Source organism: Epinephelus moara, chromosome 11 (assembly GCF_006386435.1).
Source record: "Epinephelus moara isolate mb chromosome 11, YSFRI_EMoa_1.0, whole genome shotgun sequence".
Classification (NCBI taxonomy): domain Eukaryota; kingdom Metazoa; phylum Chordata; class Actinopteri; order Perciformes; family Serranidae; genus Epinephelus; species Epinephelus moara.
In genome coordinates, this window is record NC_065516.1 from 22,273,946 (window position 1) to 22,284,397 (window position 10,452).

Genomic DNA, 10,452 nt, shown 5'->3' on the forward strand with positions numbered 1-10,452 from the left:
GCCCTCTGTTTTTGTCCTCACGGTGTTGGCAGGTGGGTCGCTGCTGCTGCTGCTCGCTGTATGCGCTTATGCCCCCCCCCCCCCACACACACACACACACACACACGCACAAACATTCTCATTGACTAATACTTGGCATTGCTTACATATGTTATTGTGGTGTATTTATCATGAACACAGTCCATCTGATGATCGTTTTGTTTCTGTTTTTTTCACTGTTTCATCACTATTACAAATGCAGCTATAGCCAGTATCTCACTATTACTATCCTCATTCATATTATAAGAAGCTACAAATTATATTCAGCCACAAAATAAACCTGAAAAGCTGGAAATCCGAATAGAAGTACAGAGAGTTGTTGCATAGAGATGATACACTGTCTCATCTAGTTGCATTGGTGTGATGCGCCAGGACGTTGCAGAACAGTGCATTGCAAGTAGTTGCCTGTTTCAACTTGTCGTGTTACGAATCTTTGGTCTGAACTGGGCTTTAGATGCCTGGTCTGGTCGCCAAGCAACTATTTTTATAAGTTCTTTGGATGTATAAAACCAGATTGTTGAGCTAACGTTAGTCAGCTGCTTAGATCCCACATACAAATATAAATGTTTATACTTTTAATATGGAGATGCTACACGTCGTTAGCTTGGTTGATTTCATTTTACTGAAACCATGAGCACCCAAGAAGACCCTGAGTCATTCAGATTTACCAGCATGATGAAAAAACAAGTGGTGACTCCCTTCCTTTCAGGCTGTCATGAAGTCAGAATATGTGTCTGTTCCTCGATTACCCTGTGAGTTATTAATGTTCCTTTAGTCCATAAGTGTCCACTGATAAAACGAATTAAAGGTGTTTTTCATAAAAATTAATCCAAGTTATGAATATTGTTTTAACAGGATAAAGTGGTGTTATCCTCGGGTACCGTGAAACAAGTGACATAACACATAAATGATGTGTTATTCGAAGCCTAATTTTATACAAGGAATATTCATACTGGTTCAAATAAACAATTTGATCTTTGCTGAGCAAAGGGTTTTGTGTAAAAGAAATGACAGGCCTTCCCCAAATAAAAGCCTGTTGAGTTCATTGATTTAAACAAATAATAGCCCGGGCTACTAATTGAAGTTTTACAGTAGATTGAAAAAATAAAACCTGGTACTGCTTTAAGGGGGCTAGTAAACTTTTTTTTTTCCTTTTTTTTTTGAGGGTCACAATCAGTGGGAAATGACTTCACTATCAGATTTTTGATCCATTCAGTCTGATAACATTGTGAAAGTCTAGAAGAGCTGCATGGTTGAATCATATTATCCCCATTTAAGTTAGCAGAGGGCTAAACCGGAAGTAAGCCATTCAGCCAGAGGAAATCTGTAGTGTCCTTGCTCCATGAGCCCATGGATGCAAAATATTCGGGTTATTTGATACCCAGGCAGTTGAACTGTCTTCACTTCCTGTGCCACTTAGGCCCCTCAGGAACTGCGCTGGGCTTTGAGGCCAATTTTTGTAGTGGCCAAACACTGTAATTACACTTGTCATGTGATGCCCTGTGGCTCAAAATACTTTTCCTCAAAGACTAACATGGAGAAAGAGACGTCTCTTTATCAGTGGATTTGTTTTTCTGAGTGTCACAACCCCAACGAAATGACTCATTTCATTTTTCAGAATTTGATGCATTTGGTGCTACAACAATTGGAAAGTCTAGAAGAGCCGCATGACTGAATCATTTATAATCCCCATTCAAGTAAGCAAAGCGCTAAACTGGAAGTAGCTGGCTCGACCAGGCTGCGTCTCCTCTAGGGGCCAGGCAGTGTGAAAGCAGTGCTATTTATAATAAAATAGTGAGGAAATTTGTGTTTGATAGATTATTTATTTGTTGTAACAATACTTCTTGGCAATAACTCTTATACCGTTGGAAAGCCTGTTTGTTGCCCTTTTAAATGGTGCCACATTTGTAAGGAACATGCATTTGTGGGATGAGCAGCAGAGCTGAGTATGTGGGTTGTGCCCATGAAAAATTTGGCAAATCTTCTTTGCCAATGCCAAACAGCTTTTATTTGCTGTTGCTATTAACTCTTGTTTTGAGCTTCTGGTACCTCCAGGTGGAGATTATTTCCAGAATTTGGGAGTGGAGAGGATGGAATGGCCTGCCAGCGGTCCTGACCTCAACTCCATTGAACACTTGTGGGATCAGCTTGGGCGTGCTGTTCGTGCCAGAGTGACCAACACAACCACGTTGGCTGACTTGCGACAAATGCTGGTTGAAGAATGAGATACCATCCCGCAGCAGTGTGTGACCAGGCTGGTGACCAGCATGAGGAGGAGGTGCCAGGCTGTTGTGGCTGTGTATGGTTCTTCCACACTCTACTGAGGCTCCCGTTTGTTAAATGAATATTGTTAAATTGCCAATATGTCTTGTTTCTTCAGACTTCAATCATCCAATCCACCAAACAACACCAAACGAGTCAACAGCAAAAAAAAAAGCTGTTTGGCATTGGCAGAGAAGATTTAGCAAATTTTTCATGGGCACAACCCACATACTCAGCTCTGCTGCTCATCCCATAAATGCATGTTCCTTACAAATGTGGCACCATTTAAAAGCAAAATAAACAGGTTTTCCAACAGTATAAGATTTATTGCCGAGAAGCATTGTTACAACAAAGAAAAAAAAAACAAACACAAATTTTCTTACTTTTTGTGCTTTAGTTTTGTAGGGGAACTGCAGATTTTGGTGTTAATTCTACTACAGGCTAAATCTTTCTTAATATACACAGTCATTTGATCCATGTTGATATAAAAAAATATTGATTAGCATTAGCGTATATTCAAAACTCAACCCACTTGATACATCAAGTAAGTAAGGACATGAACACAGTGACTGCATAGGCCTACACTGAAACTTTTTTGGAGTTTAACTCAGGTATACCGTCCAGACTGACCAACTAAGCACCTTCCCTCTGTGAGAGCAACGCTATGAGAAAACCATTAGAGCATCATATTACAGAGTGCATTACATCAAAGGACCAAACAATGGCCCACCCACACACTCTGTTAAGGATCTCATTTTTCCAGAGAATCATTACACTGGAGTTTGATCCAGAGCCAGTGATTAAAAAGAGCTTACACATGGCAGTTTCCTTTTGGAGCCCATAATGGTGCTACAAAACCCGTCCATGGCTGTTGCTAAGTAACTGGTGCGGCAAGTAATCTTTTCATCACTGCACTAATATTAGAGAGAGCTTTAAAACTCGCAGTCAACACATCTTAGTTTTAAAGTAGTGGAAACAACTCGACACACACTTATGATGTAATTTTGATGAAGGAAACAGGAAGGATGTTTTCTAACAGGTACCTCCCCGACACTTCAGTGAAGAGTGTCAGCCAACATTTAGCTCAGGAGGATGGTTTTTATCAGAGACTATAATTAAATAGGTAAACTATGGAACACTCTTGCGTTACAAAAACACCAATCAGCACACAAAAGAAAGCGGGATTCTATTTTTTCCTTGATGCGTGCAATTATTATAAGTTCACTCAACAGCATATATCATCATTTTAGTTTTAATTGCCTCTCACGTCTGTGCTCTGAATATTAAAAGCAGTGAGAGAAATATAGACAAAGGTTTATGTGCATGAGCAAAAAACACTGTTCAACAAAAGCAGCGAGATGAAATGTGCGAGTTCTGATTAATTTAATCCCTGCACTCTAACACCTCATTGTTCATGCATTTCAAATTTCTGCATTGATGATTAAGCTGCCAAAATAAACAGGGGAGGAACTTGAAAAAAAAAATCTCTGGTTTAACAAAACATGTTGTTTAAGACTTGTCCTTAATACTTAAAAACGTTGCCTTGCTACTGCTACAAGAAAACATAATGTCCAAAATACACTGTAGCAGAATTTTACATCTTATTACAAAGTAATCAGAATTTTTTGACTGACGCAAAGATGGCAAGCAGAAATATGACTCGCCTGGGTTCCATCTTTGTCCATCAAGGCCTCTGTCACAGCAGACATTTTGACTTGTCATACAGGCACAGCTGGATTATGAGATGATGGAACCCTGAGCATAAAATTGCGAAAGGCACCACCAAGTCTCCCACACAGGAGCAAGACACATAGACTGTATAGCTACTTAGCCTCTTTTTGTTGTTGTTTTTGCATCTCTTTGTAGTTGTTACACATCTCTCTGTGGTTTTGTGGCTTTTTTTGTGGCTCGGTTTGTGTCAATTTGTAGTCCTTTTTGGAGTCTATTATAGTTGTTTTGTGTCATTTGGCAGTTGTTTTGTGTCTCATTGTAGTCATTTTTGAGTCTATTATACTTATAAATACTTGTGTCTGTGTGGACCATGCCTGTAGCAGCATGTACAAAACCAGGACCCAGACACTGAAGGAGTTAAATGTAATTTGGCTGTCATTATTTTTTATTATTTACGTGTATGCCTCTTCTTCTGTGGTGTGTCAGAATGTCTTTTGTGAAAAGGCCTATTACCTAAGTGCTCATTAGAATAACATGAGTGCAGGTTCAACTGAACTAACACCAGATTTTCATTGCAAGTGTATTAAGTGATAATATCTTTGGGTTGTACTTGAATGCAACAACATGCAAGCTGTAATATCCAGCCCATCAGCATGATTGATCTCTGCAGTCAACACTGATTTCTCTAGTCAACATCCCCTCAAGCAACCAATTTAAACGAGCAGCCACGACTCCACACAAATATATCACTTCTGCTGTGACTTTACTTTCAACCCACTTGCTCATGTTGGGTTCTGTGTTTTAACTTCCACAATATATTATCATGACACTTTATTATGACTTCGTCTGTCCAGTGTAGAGGTTTCAAATTGTGTTTCTCCATCACACAATCACACAGAGCTCACAATAACAACGCTGCTGATTTTCTCTCCCACCAGCTAGTTAACGTCAGTTAATTGTGATCACCTGTGTTTCCAGGTGTAAATCAGTCTTTGATTGGGCACATAGGATAAAAACCAGCAAGCACTGGGCCCTGCAGAGCTGGATCCAAGATTACTGCTCCAGTCTTTTCCACTCTGTCCCTGTACAGCATTTCATAAAACTAATACATTGAAAGGCTTACCATCCTTTTAAAAAAATCACAATAATGAAAAGTCGTCTGCTGTATGAGTCTACAATATATTTCCCCCAAGAACTGAGCCACATGCTTATGAATGCGTGTAAACTTACATGCCATGCACTCACATGCACACCCATACACAACTGCTGAAGCCTAAATTTTGCCATTTATCTGCAGACTGGCGGCGGTTCTGTGATAAATCACAGCCGCTGACAGATATCTCGGGGTTTCATGCAAGCTCATGAACCTCGCCCTGAGAGGAGAAGCGACTGAGTGAGACATTTGAGTGCTAAGAATATTTTCCGTAAACCTCACAGGAGGCCGGGCGAGAATCAGAAAGCAGACTAATTTGTGTTAAAGGGTATAGTCTGGAGTGAGATAACAAATATCTTTGAACTAGGACATCAAACTGCCCACCCCCCCAAAATTACTATTATTATTAGTAGTAGCAGTATTGGTATTATTAGTATTAGTAAAGTGTCCTTATTTCTAACGATTACTTGTAGTGGATGAACAGGATGGCTTTACCTTTTTTTTAGGTTTTAATAATACAAACAATAATAATGCATTTATTTATAGGCATCTTTCAAAACACTCTCGGACACCTTACAAGATACAGTTAAAAAATCAAGCAGCAACGTATCCTTAGATCAAAAGTCAAACAATTCTGTAATATACAATAAAAGTTAATAAAATAACTAGTCCCAACCCTCATCTACGATCTTCATGGAGCTCTGGGTGACTGAAAAAATGTGTTCGTGGATACAAGTGGCCGAAGTGAGTTTCCTCCATGGGGTGGCTGGCTCAACCTTAGAGATAGGGTAAGGAGCTCCTGAGGGAGCTCGAAGTAGAGCCGCTGCTCCTTCACATTGAAAGGGGTCAGTTGAGGTGGTTCAGCCATCTGATCAGGATGCCTCCTGGGCGCCTCCTGCTGGAGGTGTTCAGAGCACATCCCACTGGTAGGAGGCACCAGTGCAGACCCAGAACACGCTGGCCTGGGAATGCCTTGGGGTCCCCCAGGAGGAGCTGGAAAGTGTTGCTGGGGAGAGGGACGTCTGGGGTACTTTGCTTGGCCTGCTGCCCACGTGACCTGGCCCTGTATAAGTAGATGAAAATGGATGGATGGAACATGACCAGAAAAAAAATCAAAATTATAAATATTAGGTATAAGGTGTGTTTTCAGACAGGATTTTAAAGTATATTGTGAATGTCATGTGGGCGAGAGTTCCAGAGGTGGGGGGCAGAACAGCTGAGGGCTCTTGAACCCATGGTGGTCAAGCGGGCAGATAGTGATGTGAGTTGGAGTGCAGAAGAGTATCTCAGATAACGGGAGGGTGTGTAGATATGAAGGCGTTCAGACAGGTAGGATGGGGTTCGATTATGAAGGGTCTTAAAGGTGAGAAGCAGAATCTTGAAATCAATACGATATTTAACAGGAAGTCAGTGAAGTGGCTGGAGAACAGGAGTGATATGATCTATGGAGGGGGTTCTGGTGATGATACAGGCGGCTGAATTCTGGACCAACTGGAGTTTATGAAGACACTTGAGAGAGAGACCAAATTGCAATAATAAATATGAGATGTAACCAAAGAATGAACGAGGATAGCATCACTCTGAGATGCAAGTGATGGACGAAGATGATTAATATTTTGTAGATGAAAGTATGCAGACCAAATTGAGCACTGTGTTAGTTCATGCAGGACACGATCTCAATCTCAGCTCACATCCCAGTTACATCAGCTGATCTCAAACAGCCCAATCCACTGATGGAGCAGCTGATTGATGGAATGGAGTCAGCTGATAGATCACATGATGTCTTTCAATGCAATCAGTTGGCGAACTTTGGCCTGCCTACTGTTGCTGCTTCCTCTGCAACCCTCCTCCACCACAGCTCCTCCTTTTCATGTTGTGTCTGACTTATTAATGTCATCTCTGTTTGTCATTGATGCTGCTCTGTTCTGTTCCTGGGCGGTCTTTGCTGGTGCTCTCCCTGCCTTAGGCTTTCCATGTAGGTGCATGGAAGGGCAGGGAGGTGTGCTCTCCACGCCATATGGCTTTCCACGCAGGTAGTGGAAGGGCAGGGAGGTGTGCTCTCTCCACCTTAGGCTTTCCATGTAGGCGCATGGAAGGGCAGGGAGATGTGCTCTCTCCACCTTAGGCTTTCCATGTAGGCGCATGGAAGGGCAGGGAGGTGTGCTCTCTCTGCCTCAGGCTTTCCTCATTTGCGCGCTGAAGGGCAGACAGGTGTGCTCTCCGTGCCATATGGCTTTCCACGCAGGTAGTGGAAGGGCAGGGGGGTGTGCTCTCTCTCCGCCTTAGGCTTTCCATGTAGGCGCATGGAAGGGCAGGGAGGTGTGCTCTCCGCGCCATATGGCTTTCCACGCAGGTAGTGGAAGGGCAGGAAGGTGTGCTCTCTCCGCCTTAGGCTTTCCATGTAGGCGCATGGAAGAGGCTTTCTGAGTAGGCCCGGAGAAAGGCAGAGAGACCCCAGAACAGAGCCATACCACCAAATATAATACTGCAAATGGAAATAAAGTTTTTTTCGACTTAAGTGCTCCTGACTGAAGTAACATTATTGATGTGGGCCTCAAAGGACAATGTACTGTCCAGGATGACAGGAGGATGATTTTCTTTTACTCTCCATATACACTCCACTTCACAATTTCCTTTATAGTGCTTTATGTTATTCTTTAAAGTTGTGGTGGTGGTGATGGGCAGGCTTGTGGAGATCTGCCACTGAATCTAAAAGTATAAGAAATAGGCAGAATTTGATGCTGAACTCTCCAGTTTAGATGAGGTGCTGCTTAAATTGTTGAAACAGCTGCAATTTTATAGTATTTTGTTATTCTGATTGAATACCAAAGAACCAGATGTGTCACAGCGGTACTATGCGGATATTTGCATAATAATTCTGGAGATTAATAAAACAAACCACCTTGTAGCAGCCATCGTGTGAAAATGCAAAGCATTGCACTTTAAAGCAGTACAAGATAAAGACAAAGAACATCCCTTATCAAGGTCTTGACTCTCTCTTTGTTCCAGTTTTAATTAGAGAGTACATCCAGCTACTTGTCCTCCCTGATGTTCACAGCGTCCCTCAGGTTGTTTCTGTTTAATTGAGATCGTAGAAAGCAACTGTTGTGTCTTGGAAAGCAAAGTTTGAGGAGAGAGGGGAGCGTTTTCTAGACTGCAGGGAGAAAAGTCAGCTTTGTTTCCTCGACAGTGTCACAGAGAAAAGTGGTTATGTACATTATCAAACACAAACTAATGTATAGCTACAGAAAGTACACAGCCCATGATCCTTGTGTCACATGCAGGCCAGATCTTTACTGTATTTCCTTGGCATACTTATTATATGTTCCTTGAAAGAGCAGCAGCGTGTGAAAGGGTCCAGGCACTCATCAATCACATCAGAGCACATATTTCAGGTGGGAGGCGGTTTCTCTGCCCACGCTTTCAGTCTGTTTCAAAGCATGCAGTTTCAGATCAAGATTATTTGATATTTACTCTTGAAAACACATGTAAAAGCCAGCGGGGAAAATCGCTCCACCTGACTCTGCATGCCACGAGCCAGCAGTACATCTAATTTCTTGATTTGACTCGTACACACCTGCAGGTTTGATCTGTCTTCTGCCTCTCTCCCATCCGTGTTTGTCACAAGAGTTTTCTTTTTAGTTTGCGCTGACAGGATGAAAGCACCGACAGTAACTTTGGACAAATATCTTGAGCTTCAGAGAGCCACAAATTTGCAGGCTGACAGATGAGGAATTAAAGCTGAGATGGTGGGAGATGTCTCTGCAGAAGCTTTACCAGTTAGCTACAACTTGACAAGATAAGTGAACCAGTTAAGCATCAGGAAGGAGAAGCTGGGCAGAATACTACGACTGTACTGCTTCGTGTGTGGCGCCGAGGGGGAGCTGTGTGGTTATAGTTTCCTTGGGCTGAACAGATAGACTTAATCTAACCATGTGTGAGTCGCTCCTGTTGTGCCATGAAGCATGCAGAGCAGAGGCAGCTGATTACGTATTCCTCATGAAGATGATGAGATGGGAGGGCAGATATATGCATACGGTGATATCCAAATAATATGCCACTCAAATACCTGAAACTTGGACCACCTCAGCGGCCTATTTAATAGTCTAGTTTAAAATTCAGCTTTAGTTTGGTCACGGTGGGAAAGAGGGCAACAGACAGCTGAAAGTATAATTTTTTCTTTCGCTTCCAAACTGACAGAAATGGGTAAAAATTAAGCTGAGAAGCAAAGATTTCAGACCCACAGGAGAGAGAATGAAATAATAATAATAAGGGTTTCCTGTCTGCAATTAGGTCAAATGATCGTTTGTGCCCCGCTGCATAATGTGGAGTAATATTTTGGCAATATTCCAGGGTATGCTCGGTCTTTTATCTGCGCCCACAGACCTCTTGCAGCCCGTGAAGTAACCCAGACCAACCCTTGTCAAAATCCTTCAGTCTGCTGAATCAGAAGGGAAAAAAATCTGGTGCAATTACATCGAATTAAGTGAGAATATTCTGTCATTTATACATTTTTTAAAGGACTGACATAATTCCAAATGCCAACCTTATTTACAAGATATTGCCATGACTTCTTTTTACTAGAGTCAGGGTCTTTGTGGCCTGAGGGTAGAGGCTCCTCCTGAGCCTCTGGTGTAACGGGTACCTTCTTCCTGACCTCATCAGGGAGAAAAGGCTGTTACCTGGGTGGTTGGGATCTTTAATGATTCTCCTGGCCTTATTTTTGCAGCGCCTGGTGTAAACAACCTTAAGGCAAGGTAGAACAGCATCCAGCCTGGAGGTTGCGACCTTCACCAGGGGTCACCGCAGCCCCACGGCGGGTCACAAGACCTCCTTGATTTAAAGAGGTGTTAGAAAACTTTTCAAAAAAATATACGGCAGACCTGCATCTCAGCATTTCTTGCATTTCTGAAAAGCAAACTAAATGATTTTTTTAAAAGGTGAGATATTATTCAAGACATAAACTTAAAAAATCTGTTAGGTTAAGGGCAGAAGACCTGAACACTCACAGAGCCTTCTCTCTCTGCTAAACAGCCTCAACCTGCATAAAAAAGTGCGCAGTTGCAACAACCAAAGAGCTAACAAAACATACAACATACAGTTTGGATAGGAGAGGGAGTTTATAATGCTTGATGAACATTTACACATTTACACAACATTTAACTTTCCCTCAGTGAAAATACACTCACCGGTCACTTTATTAGGTACACCTTGCTAGTACCAGGTTGGACCCCTTTTTCCTTCAGAACTGCCTTAATTCTTGGTGTCATAGATTCAACAAGGTGCTGGAAACATTCCTCAGAGATTTTGGTCCATATTGACATGAT